This window comes from Lynx canadensis, chromosome E3, assembly GCF_007474595.2.
Source record: "Lynx canadensis isolate LIC74 chromosome E3, mLynCan4.pri.v2, whole genome shotgun sequence".
NCBI lineage: Eukaryota > Metazoa > Chordata > Mammalia > Carnivora > Felidae > Lynx > Lynx canadensis.
This window is the reverse complement of record NC_044318.1, coordinates 1,387,995-1,400,843: the sequence shown is the minus strand read 5'-3', so window position 1 is coordinate 1,400,843 and position 12,849 is coordinate 1,387,995. Positions and strand designations below refer to the sequence as shown.

General features: G+C 61.6%; 1 pseudogene; it reads left to right on the top strand.

Moving 5' to 3' along the window:
* The first annotated feature begins 1,444 nt into the window (after window positions 1-1,444).
* Window positions 1,445-4,373, top strand: LOC115504516 (annotated as a pseudogene).
* The last annotated feature ends 8,476 nt before the right edge of the window (window positions 4,374-12,849 follow it).

The following is a 12,849-nucleotide window of genomic DNA, read 5'->3' as shown; positions in this document are numbered from 1 at the left end:
GGAGAAACCGCCAAGGCGCGTCTGTGCTGACTGTGGTGCGTCTGCTGCTGGGGGGGGGGGGGCGGGCGCTGGCCAGGGCCTGCCTGTTGGGGTCCCTGGCGCTGGCATCTGCGGGCCAGGCAGAGAGGAGAGGGGTGGCTCCCGGGGGGCCCCGAAAGAATGTCAGGGGACGATGTGCTGCTCTCCGGTGCCGGGGGGCTTCGGTCCTAGATCTCTCTTCCTCCCTCCTCCCTCCCTCCGCTGGCACGAGGCTCGGGATCCAGCGGGAGGCCCTGGGGGGTCCTCCTCCGCCCCTCCTGCTCCTTCAGAACGCCCTGCACTCCTGGACGGTGTCGGGCCCGTTCTACAGACCATTTCCTCCCTTTCTGGCACCAGATTCTTTCCTGGATTTTCGATGTGCCATCTGACAGATCAAAACGTCTCTTTCTCTCATTCTGATAATGTGTCCCGAAGGCCTCGGTCCCCTAAGGTCCTCCCTGCGGGGATGACATCAGGCCCCCAGGTTGCCCTGCGAGGACAGCTTCACCAGGAAAACGGGGGTCTCCTTTGGCGCCTCTGGATTTTCTGGCCGTGATGGTGACGGGACAGCTGTTCCCCGCCCACACACCTGTCCGTCAGGGGCCTGAATGCTCGGACCCTACAGCAAGGAAGTCCCGCATCAGGGGCCCCCCAGGCTGCGCCCCGTCCTGTCCTGCACTGCTCTGCTCCAGAACCTCAGCTCTGTCCCTCCCTGCCAAACCCAGCTGCCTTAAAAAACAACACAAAACACCAAATAAACATGGAACTGAAAAATTTTTAAAGAGTCAGAGCTTTCATTTTCTGACTAATTTGTAGCTGACGAACCAGGACACGAGTGCCTGGAGAAGCCACCCAGACATCGGTGTCCATAAACGAGTTGGGTTCTCCTGGGCACCCCTCCCTGCACTGGGGACGCGGGGGTCTTAAAAGGGACAGCCACCGGGCGTGTAGTAGGACCATTCTGGATCATCCATCAGATGGGGGCCCAGCGTCAGCCCCTCCTGAGTTCGGGGGTCCCTTCTTAGGGGTTGGCGGGGGCTTCCCCATCCCCTCATCGTGGTTCGGCCACGTGACCGGGGTGGAAACCATGGCAGGGACCCAGCTGTGCCGGCAGCAGGGAGGCTGAGGGCGGACGAGGGCGCGGGTTGAGAGTCGGCTGTGGTGACGGGGTCGGGGGGCAGCCCCTCCTGCCCAAGCGTCCCACCCTGCCCCCTCAGCCCAGGTTTCAGGGCCCAGCAGGGACCCACCGGGTCCAGATGACGGACCCTCCCCCAGCCACGGGCACCCTCGTCCCGCAAACTCCGCCAGACCCCGGTGCTGAGACTGGGGAGCCTTGTCCTGTGCTGGCCCAGCGTGTGTCCAGTCTGGGAAGAGGGAGGAGGACTCCACGCAGGTCGTGCTGGGTCCCCACGGAGGTCGCGCACCCATGGCCCTCGCCGGCGGGGCCAGGTTACAGGACCTCCTGTAGAGCTGCCTGGGGAGCTGGTGGTCCCGCGAGGGGTCGGAGGGCAGGTGTGGACCCCAGGGCCTGGGCCTGCAGAACGAGGCTCCACCCTTCCCCTTCGGATCTGCGCCCCAGGACAGGCCTTTCCTGACCCTGGGCACTACTATCACCCAGGAGGCCCGATTCACCCCCAGATGGGCCTTTGTCCACTCTGGCTGCTGGGTTCCAGCGCCTGGCCCTGGGCCAGCAACAGTGGTTCTCTGAAGGTGCTGATGCCCTGACCACTGGTGGGGGGGGCCTTGCCCCCAGGTTCCCCGCTCTTGGCCCACCACTTCCTGGGCTTGCAGGATAAAGGGGCTCCGAGGCGGCCCCGGGGCAGAAGGGAGAGGACCCAGAAGGGTTGAGACATAGCCCAGACCCCTGCCCTCTCCATCCCAGACGCGGGGGACCTGGCCATGGTGTCCCGACTCCAGCCGCCCCCTCTCCCCCCACAGATGCTGTGGCTGCTGTTCGTGGCCCTCCCCTGCCTGGGGGGCTCTGTGCCCGTGACCCCTGGTGAGTGCCTACCCCATGCAGTGCTCCCATTGTCCTGAAACCCATCGGTGACCTCGGGCCTGCACTGACCTGGAGTGGGACAGGGTGGTGACCCTGGGAGACGCTAAGTGTGGGAGGCTTGCTTAGCCTCAGGCGGCGGCCTCTGGGTCCCTGACGGCTCCCCCACTGCGCTTCCCCAGGGCCTGGCCTGGGGCCCAAGCTGGTGGGCACCGACGGGGACATGACATCCCTGCCGGGAAGTGGCCATGGCAGGTCAGCCTGAGGGTCTCAATGAAGAGTGTGACAGGTGGCAAGCACGAATGTGGCGGCTCCCTCGTCCACCCCCAGTGGGTGCTGACCGCGGCCCACTGCGTTGGGACTGTGGGTGACTCTGGCCGCCCCCTTGGCAGGGGAGGGGCGGGAGGGGGGCAGGCAGAGGGCCGGGGCGGTGTGAGGGGACAGCGTCCCTGGGCCAGGAGACTCCGGGTCTGGGTGGCTCGGGGGCGTCAGGGGGAGCCTTCAGGCTCTGAGCCCCTGGAGACAGTCCTGCTGGGGGGAGGGGGTGTGAGCAGGTGCCCGCCCCCACCCGGCTTCATGGAGAAGCTCCTGGTCTCTCTCCCAGGGAGCCACAGAAATACAGGGTCCAAATGGGGCAGCTGAGACTCTATGACCACGACCAGCTGCACAGGTGGCCGAGATCATCCACCAACCCCAAGTTCAACGTGAGCCTGTCTGCCTGGGGGGTGCGGACATCGCCCTGCTGAGACTGGAGGCGCCCGTGACGCTTTCCCAGCACGTGAAACCCGTCAGCCTTGCTCCTGACTCACTGGTGCTCAGCCCGGAACAAAGTGCTGGGTGACCGGCTGGGGCACCTTTGGGGCCCACGGTAAGACCGGGGGGGGGCCCAGAGGAGGGACAAGGCAGAGGACACGGGGGTGCGGTGGGGACCGCACGGCCCACTGCCTCGGTCGGGGGGGAACATGCCATCACAGATGGGCCGGCCGGACTACTGGCCACCCACCCCCGGCCCGGCCTCAGGAGGCATCTGAGAACGTCCCTTGTTTAAACTTGGACAACAGCCTACGAGCGAGGGGTCACGCTCCTGCAGCTGGGAACGCAGGGACTCGGGACTCGTCCTGCTGGGAGGGGTTCACTGCTGTGCTTCCCGGGGAGACCACCTTCCCTTGCTTCCCTCCCTGCCGTTTACCCAGGCTGTTTGCACACGGGAGGTTAAGACGGGGAAACTGAGGCCGGGGTGAAGGAGGCCCCGGGCTCAGGATCACATGATGGTCCTGGGAGGGGCTCCCTCCCCACCCTGGCTCGTGTCACTGGCTGGCTGAGGGGGTTGGGGGGGACCCGCAGGCTGAGAGTGAGGGTGTGGCTTCCTCCGGCAACCACCCTGCTCGGCGACCACCAACCCGGCAGGGAACCGCGTGGCTCCCGGACCCCAAAGATCCCTCAAAACCCCGTCCCCAGCTCTTTCTGGGTCTGGCTGTGAGTGAACTTTCTGGGCCCCAGCCCTGGGCATGGCCCCGCTCTGTTGACGTGCCAGAATGTCGAGGCTGGCCTCTTGGTTGTGAGTAAGTAGCAAAGTCTTCAAAACCCCCACCGTGTGACCGCCAGTCGGGACAGGGACCTCAGTGTGGCTCGTTGGTTTTCTGCATGGCCTTTTCTCTCGTGTACCCAGGCCTGGCCTCTGATTTCATGGAGCGGCTTTTGATACACGACAAGAATTGGCCATGATTCCCGTCCTTTTTTTCCATCCAAGAGATTGGTGTGACGGGTGACTCCGAGAGGAGGGACCCAGGGGAGCGTGACCTGGCGCCCCGGGGGGAGGGGCGTGAGCCCCTGGAGCCGCCCTCTCTCACCCAGCCCCTCCCGCAGGCCCTGCCATCCCCAGCCCACGGCCTGCAGGAGGCGGAGGTCCCATCGTGGAGAACCAGGTCTGCGAGAAGATCTACCACCAGGGGTCACCTGCTGGAGGCCACGGCGGTGTCATCAAGAAGGACATGCTGTGTGCAGGGAGGAGGGGAAGGGGCTCCCGCCAGGTGAGACTCGGGCCCCGCCCCTGCCCTCCGTTTCAGGGCTTCTGGGTGTTGCAGTGGGGTGCCCTGTGGCCGACTGACCTGTGAGTCCCCCTTACAGGGTGATGCGGGGGCCCCCTGGTCTGTTCCTGGCTGGACATGTGGATCCAAGTGGGAGTGCTGAGCTGGGGCATGGCCTCGGGCACATCGGACTATCCTGCGGTCTACACCCGCGTGATGACCTACTCATCCTGGATCTACCAGCACGTCCCCCTGTGGCCTTGATGGGCCTGTGTGGCCGAGGAGCCAGGCCCCTCCCCCATTCGGCACCACCGTCTCCCAGGTGCCCTGTCCCCTCGGTGCCCTGTCCTTCTCTGACTTTGGGGCCCGAGGCAGAGGAGGGGCTGGGAAGCTGGTGTCTCCTGACAGCGGGCACGTGGGTAAGAAGCGTCAGGGACCTCCCTCCTCCCCGCTGTCTGCTGTCCTATTAAACTGTGTGCAAAGCAGCCTCCAGGATTTCTGCATGTACTTGACCGCGGTGGGGAGGGGGTACTTCCTGGTGGAGGTCCCAAGGCTCTGAAAGCTTCAGGAACAACCTGGACAATTGTATCTGCTGGCAGGGCGAGTGGCTGAGCCGGGGAGGCCCCGTGGTTACTGCCCTGCCCTGGGTGGGGTCCTGTTTCCAGGAGGCCACATTCTAGACCCCTCCTGCGGCCTCGGCCTCCCTCCCCAGCCTCGTCCCCCCAATCCTCAGGGATGAGACCAATGTCCCCTCCCGGCACTCCTTCCCCTGCATTACCTCATGTTCCCTAACTGCACCATCGAACCCAGCCTCCCCTGGGGGCCAGACACCAAGAAAAGTGAGAGGTGGTCCTACGCCGGCATCTGTCCTTCCCTACAACAGTGGGGATTCACTACAGCTCCTGCAGGACGCCCTGCACCCTGTCTGCCAGTGTGGGGCCCGGGAGCCCGCCGGCCATGTGGGGCCCCGTACGCATCACTAAGCGTGAATTACGTGAAAACTCACATCCTCAGTCTCACTGTGTCATAGTGGGCACAGAGACACAGTCCATTGTTGTGGAAAGTTCCACTGATCAGTGCTGTTCGAATTTCAGAAAGGTTGACTGTGGCCAACAGGATCCAGAGGTGGAGGCGGGACGACAGCTCACCTCTCTGGCTGGGTTCCTGCCCAGCTCCTGAGAGTACAGCTCCTTCCCTGTCCCAGTCTCTCTGCTCTGTCCTCCTTCCAACATCTGACTCCTCTGCTCCCCCCGCCCCACAGGGTCCTCAGTCCCTTCCACCCTGGTGGGGGCTGCTCCTTCCTCCCTTACACTAAGAAGAAGAGAAATGGAAACTTCTCTGAGCGAGGGTGTGGTTAGGAACAGAAGGGTCCGGGGCCAAGTCTCAGTTTTGTTTCGTTAAACTGTTAGCAAAGCAAGACAGAACGTGACCAATGATTTCTTGGGTGTGGGTACGGTTGGGGTGGCCCAGGGGCCCTGGGACTTCCTGATGGCTCCATCTGCTCTGGGGCTTGGGTTGGAGAGGTTGTCGCTCCATGCCAAAAAGTGGTGGGGTGGTGGGGGTAGTGGGGTAGAAGGATGGATGGACTGGCAAGAGGGAGGGAGGATGTTCTCAGCGATACTCCACTCTTGGGCCGCTGTTCTCAGCCCACCCTCTGCTAGAAGGCCAGCCTCATCTCAAAATTCCAACCATCTATCATCCATCCACCTACCCACTCATCCATCCATCCACACATCTATCCATCCACGCACTCATCATCCATCACTCATCGATCCAATCATCCATCATCCAACCATCCATCCATCCACTCATCATTCATTCATCCATACACTCACACCCAATTCCATCCATCCATCCATCCACGATCCAGCGTCCATCCTCTCATCCATCCACTCAATCGATCACTCAGCCAATCACCAACCAGGTGCCAGCCACTCATGCCACTCAACCATCCATCCATCCTGCCATCCACTCATCCTTGCATCCACTCATCAATCCACCCACTCATCCACCCATCATACATCCATCCATCTATCCATGCCGCCATCCCATGCATCCACCACCACTCATCCGGCCTCCATCCACCAAGCCACCCAGCATCCATCCATCACCCACCCACTCATCATCCATCCATTCACCCATCCATCCAACCCATCTAGCCACTAACCATCCTACTCAGCCATCATACGCCATCCATTCCACCCAATTCATCCATCCAACCTCCATCCATCCCATCCATCCATCCACCCACCTAACCATCCATCCATCCTATCCCCATCCATCCTCATCCATCCATCCATCCACCCATCCATCTCCACTCCTGCTCACTCCATCCACAGCTATCCACTCATCCATCATCAACCACATTCCATTCCACTCATCTATCCACTCCCATCCATCCATCCTTCCATCCACTCATCCTTGCATCCACTCATCAATCCACCCACTCATCCATGCATCCATCCATCCATCCATCCATCCATCCACTCATCCATCCATCCGCCCATCCATCACCCACATCATCCATCTATCCATCATCCATCCACTCATCCAACATCCATCCATCCATCCATCCATCCACTCATCACCATCATCCATTCCGCCCATACACCAGACCATCCATAACCCAACTCAATCCATCCAGCACCATAAATCACAGCCATCCACTCACCATCATCCATCACCCATCCCATCCACCATCCATCACATCCATCCATCCATACACCAGCATCCATCCATCCATCATCCATCCATCCATCCCTCCATCCATCAATCCATCCATCCACTCATACATCCATCATCCATCCATCCATCCATCCATCCATCCACCCACTCACTCATCCATCCATCCATCCATCCAACCATCCATCCACCCACTCATCCATGCATCCATCCATCCACTCATCCATCAATCCATCCATCCATCCATCCATCCATCCCTCCATCCATCCACTCATCCATCCATCCATCCATCCACTCATCCATCCATCCATCCACTCATTCCATCCATCCCATCCACCCATCCATCCATCCATCCATGCATTCACTCATCCATCCATCCAGCACCCACTCATCCATCCACCCACTTCATCCATGGTATCCATCAATCCACTCATCCATCCATCCATCCATCCATCTCGCCCATCCACCCACCCACTCACCTATCCATTCCTGGACACGCGGTATGGCCAGATCTGGCTGGATATGGCGATCCAGGTATGAATAGAACATGCCACCTGCCTTCCTCAGTCTTTGGGTCTGGCAGGAGACCACCTTTTTAAGCAAATAATGAGTACCAAGGGTCGTTGCATATAAGTGGACAACCCCGAGGAAGATATGGTGGCCATGCTAAGGAGGAACCTGAGCAAGCCTTCCGCAGGTGTTGGGGGAATGCTCCAAGGAGGGAGATGCTTGACTGGCTTCTCTCCAAGGAACAGGAAGGGTGTCCCTGGTGGACACGGTCAGGAAGGCTCCCCTCAGGCAACCGCAGGGGGCAGGGACCGGTCCGGGTCACCGGCAGGTGCGCACCTGGGGCGTCAGCTTGAGGCAGCATCCGTGAGGCACGTGGGTTGAGGGAAAGTAGGTGCTGAGAAAGAAATGCCAGGAATTTCGGTGGAGCCTATTTGTGGATGTCTTTTCACCTGAACGCCATCTCAAAGTCACCCCGAGAGCTTTGTCAGGTGCATGTGACTACGCCTCCCTGGTCCCCACCCTGACTTGTGAGGACGATCCTGGAGTGTGACCCCTCTCGGGCTGCCTGCCAGGGGGCGCGGGGGGTTTGGCACCGCAGCGTGGGATGGGTGCCTGAGCCCACCCGGGACCTGGAGCGGGGCCAAGAGGCTGACGGGGCGTGGGGAAGGCCACCAGCGCTGTCCGCTTGCTACCGTCCTGTCACCGGCCCTCTGCCCTGGGCATCGAGGTGCTGGCCTGTGACCCCGGGCCCGTGCGGGGCTCTACTGTGACTGTCACTGCCCGCAGCCCAGCTGCCTTTGGGCCCCTCGGCCGCGTCTCCCCCCTGCCCGCTCCGTAGCCCGCACTGTCCCTCCTCCTGGAGCCCCGGGCGCCTCCACCAGGTTCGCAGCCGTGACTGGCAAGTGCCTGTGGTCGCCAGCGTCAGCCTGGCAGGCACCTGGGGCTTCGTGCAGAACGGGCTGCCCAGCAGCAGGAGGGCCGAGCCGCCTGTCCGGGGGGGCACCCCCCAATGCCTTCAGGTGCTCCCCCTGGCTTCAGGACAGGGCCGGGGACAGGAGGCTGGTGTCCCTGCCCCAGGGGCCTCCCAGGACCGCCCTCCACACGTGCGTGTCCCTGGGGTGCCGGGCCGGGGAGGGCCCCGGGCCTCCATCGGCGCCCTCGGGAAACCCCGAGCTTGGGTTCTGCTCTCTGAGCTCATTTCGCTCGCCTTATGTTAGAAAACAGGACCGGACCGGGTTGTCATCTTAGACGTGTTTGTCCTTATATCAAGGGACAGACACAATTGGAAATTTCAAAATACACTTCCAAAGAGCTCTCGGGTCAAAGGAAATGTCCGAACGGAGAGCACAAGCTGTTCAGGACCAACAAGAGGAAAATGCCGCCTGCCGATGTCGCGGGGATAGACGCGGAGCGTGTCTGGGGGACAAGAGCGGGCCAGCCCCGGGTTTGGGGGAAAATGGGACAATCCATCATGCCACGTTCACTGCAGAAGTAAAACAGCTGATGTAGCCCAAAGAAAACATAAACGATACAATCAAAGACAATGTAACTAAAAGAAACACAGTAAAGAGTGATTCAGAGTAAGTAAGAGGGGCTTCTGGGGGGGCTCAGTCCCTTAAGCGTCTGACTTCAGCTCCGGTCATGATCTCACAGTTCGTGGGTTCGAGTCCTGCATCAGGCGCTGTGCCAACAGCTCAGAACCTGGAGCCTACTTTGAATTCTGTGTCTCCCTCTCTCTCTGTTCCTCCCCTGCTCTCTCTCTCTCGTAAAAATAAATAAAAACTAAAAAAGAGAGAGAGAGAGAGAGAGGTCTGAAACAGAACTGTAATCGTTGAAGCATTTCACGTGGGCAGTTGAAAATCGACCCAGACACAAAGTACAAATTAAAACACCAGCCTTGCGTGGTTTCTCGAGAGAATGACACTAAATCTTGTAGGACCAGATGGTCCCCACTGAACACACCCTTCCAGGGAATAGAAGAAGGAGGAAAGAACAGAAGAAGGAGGAAAGAACAGAGCTGGGTACATAGAATAAAGGAGATTTCCGGGCCAAGTTCAATTAGGAACATCGATTCAAAATCCAAAATAGAACATTATCATCTGATGCCAACGGTGTATTTTAAAAACTGCAGTAAAACTGATGAGCATCTGAACCAGGATGGTTTAACCGAGTAGAGATAGATGAACGGCCTTGTCAACGCTACAGATAAGGAAAACGCATATGATTCTCTTGGTTGAGAAATTCAACCACCCTTCGTGATAAAACTCTTACCAAACTTGGGCCAAGGGGGACTCTGTCCATCCGATAAAGGGGAATCTCGCCAGCGGTAATAACCATCGCTGCGGGTGTGCGCGGGCTCCTTGGGAGCACCCGGGGGTCATCTGAAACTGGCCCCCACGTGCAGAGGGCAGGGAGAGACTGAAGAAGGAGGCAGGCCACTCCAGCCGGGCGGGTGGCGGGGTCAACAAGCAAACGGGCCTTACCTACAAGACGCGTCCTGGGCTGCGGCACCCGCCCGCCAGAGCTTAGAGGCTGATGTCTCGGGAGGCCCTCAGCGGGCTCAGCCGTGTACCCCGTGCAGGTGTTTAAAGTATCACATCACCACCTCAAGGCTGTGTCCTCGGAGCGGCCCCTGGGAGTGACGAGGCAAGTGGAACCCACATTCCGAGGACAGGGGAGGGGGCGAGGAGCCTCCCGCTGCCCAGATCCAGCTCACGGGTCAGCGGGTGGTCACGTCTCCACAGGCACAGCCGTCAGGCGCCTGTTTCCCTCCCTGCCCCGGCAACCTCAGATCCACCTTCTCCCTGCGCAGATTTGCCCGTTCTGGACGTTTCCCACACACAGAGCCACGCGCTCCGGGGCCTTCTGAGCGGCTGTGCTCATTGAGCATCGGGCTTACGATGAACAGCCCCCCTTACAAAGTTCCTCGTGTGGATGCCGTCCGTGTCCCTGGCTTCCGTGGTTCCGAGGGGCTCGCTGGGGAAACGCGCCTCCCGCCGCCCGCCTCGCCGTCTCTGCCCCTCTGTGCCCTGGCGTTGGGTCCGGGAGGATGAGGGAGACAGGCGGTGGCCACCCTCTCATGGGCACCAGGAGGACGCACGCCCACAACCGTCGACCGTTAACTCGAGGTCCCTCCCGGCAGGAGACGTGTGGGCGCCTCACCTCGCCCGCAGCCCCCTGCCCCCCGCCCAGTTCCAGGGTCCCTTCCGGCTGGAAATTCATTTTCGGCGGGGGAGCGCACCCGCTGGCCGCTAACACTTAATGCGAACAAACAGGAAGCGTCGCTGGCGTTGGCTTCAGAGCCTGTGCTACTTTCCCGGGCCGCAGCTCAGAGTGCGCTCACATGGCAGGTGACTTCTGGAGGTCTGGGGCCAGAAGTGGACCTGCCCCGAGCGTGGCAGGAAGGCTCCCTCCTGGGCATCTGGGGCTCGTGGCCGCCACCCTCCAGCCCTGTCTCCACTGTCGCCGGGCGCCTCCTCTCCCGCGCCCCCTGTCCCAAACCTCCCCCCTCCCTTGTCCTTTACGGCCGCTGGTCACAGGATGTAGGGTCCACCCTGAATCCAAGATGATCTCACCTCAAGATCCTCAGTTCAGTTACGTCTGCAAAGTCTCACCTTCCAGTGAGGTCACGTTCACAGGTACCCAGGGTTAGGATGTGAACACTATTCAACCCACCATCCTGCTGCGTGGCCCAGGTTTATTTCTCTTTCTCCTCCAGTCGGACGTCCTGTGGGAGCCCTTCCGGCCAGGACGCTGAGCTGGCCAACTTCCCCAGCCCGGTCTGGGTGAAAATGCCCAATGTCCTCAGACCTCGCCCGACTCCAGGTAGGCACAGAGTAAAGATAAAAGACAGATCTAGGCTTCTCCCATCGCGTGAGGACCAACATCACAGCCTCTGCACAGGACCAGCTCAGGCCACCCCTTCCCGGAACTCACCTGCACCCGGGGCTCCTCCTGCCGTCCCAGGCGTCCAGGCGTCCAGGTGCCCAGGAGTCTCAGGCATCCCGGCTTCCAGGTGCCCAGGCGTCCAGGTGCCCAGGTGTCCAGGAGTCCCAGGCATCCAGGAGGCCACAGGCCCCGTGTCTGGTGACCGTAGCCCATGGCCGCTCCCGGCGGACCGTGTTCCCGCATCTTGCTCTCGGCACACGCGTGGCCTTTATCCTGATTGGCTGCTGCCGCGCCTTCCCGGAGGGCAGCACGTCTGGTCCGGAGTCTCAGGGCACATTCTGCGCCCCAGCCTGATGCACTGCACGCTCCGCACCGCCTCCTCCTGTGGCCACGGCCCCAGGGGTCTCTGAGAACCAAGCCTCCAGGCCTGTTTTCCCCGTGTGTCCCCCTGAGGCTTCTCTCGTCGGGGCACAGGGGCTCCTGTAGCCGCGGGTCCAGCCTCCCTGCCTGCCTCCTCCCCCACGGGACCCTGTGCCCGCGGGAAGATCTGCGGGGAGCACCGCCGGGGCTTCCCGGGGAGACCCGCTCCTCAGGGAGAGGCTCACACACACGTATGTCGGCGCACGCTCCTGCACGCATGCGCGCACACAAACACACGCACGCTCGCGCACGCAGGCACGCTCACACACGCGCGTGTACGTCCGTGCGCGCGCGCACACACGCTCGCGCACGCAGGCACGTGCGCGCGCTCACGTGCACGCACGCTCACACATGCACGCACGCATGCTCACACACGTTAACACACACACGCTCACACACACACATATACACATACAGGCCCACACGCGCGCGCACACACACACACACACACACACACTACAATCCCCATGGAAAGTAAGACTCCTGTTCCAGAGAGATGTCCTAGCCTCCCTCGCTGCGGCGACCTGAACCCCAGCTGTGGCTGGGCAGCAAGGGGGGCACGGGCGGTGGGGTCTGTCTTCGGGAGACGCAGTCCCCAGCTGTCTGTGATCCCACCGCCATCCCCACTCTCCCTGCCTGAAGCCGCAGTTTGGTGGACAGCGAGAAGGGGTTCCTGGCCCCGGGGTAGGAGCTGTGCTCCGGAGGGTGACCCGACTGGGCCCTGAGCTGCTGTGATGGCCGCTGGGCCGCCGCTTCTGCGCCCGCCGAGGACACCTGAGTGCCAGGCCTCCGGGGCTGGCCACCAGCATGGCCGAGCCTGGGCCAGGGCCACGGCCACCTGGACACGGGGCACAGGGCTGATGGCCCTGCGCCTCGGGGGGCGTCGTGGGGTCCGGGCCTCCGCGCCGGAAGAGCCGCGTAGTCTGACGACTAAAAATGTCACCAGACTCGTGCAACGGCCGGGTTGAGACGTGCGGGCCTGGCAGGCGCCCAGTTGGTCTCTCCCAGGAGCTGTGAGGGCCCAGCGGGGGATGCAGGGGGCGAGAGGTGGGGATGGGGCCCCAACGGCCAACTCCAGTCACCGCAGGGGCTTCCCCGCCACCTGAGGTGGCGGGGTGTGTCTGACCAGACCCCACCCACTTCCTTCCAAAGGAAGATAAAGGGACTCCCAGGGAGGGCTGGGGAGGAGGGCTGTGCGACCATCCATCCAGGTGAGGAGGCTGAGGTCGGACACTCCGGGCTGGCTTTCCAGACCCCGGGGGCTGGCCCTGGTCATCTCACGCGGGCCCGCCCCTCCTTCCCCCGCAG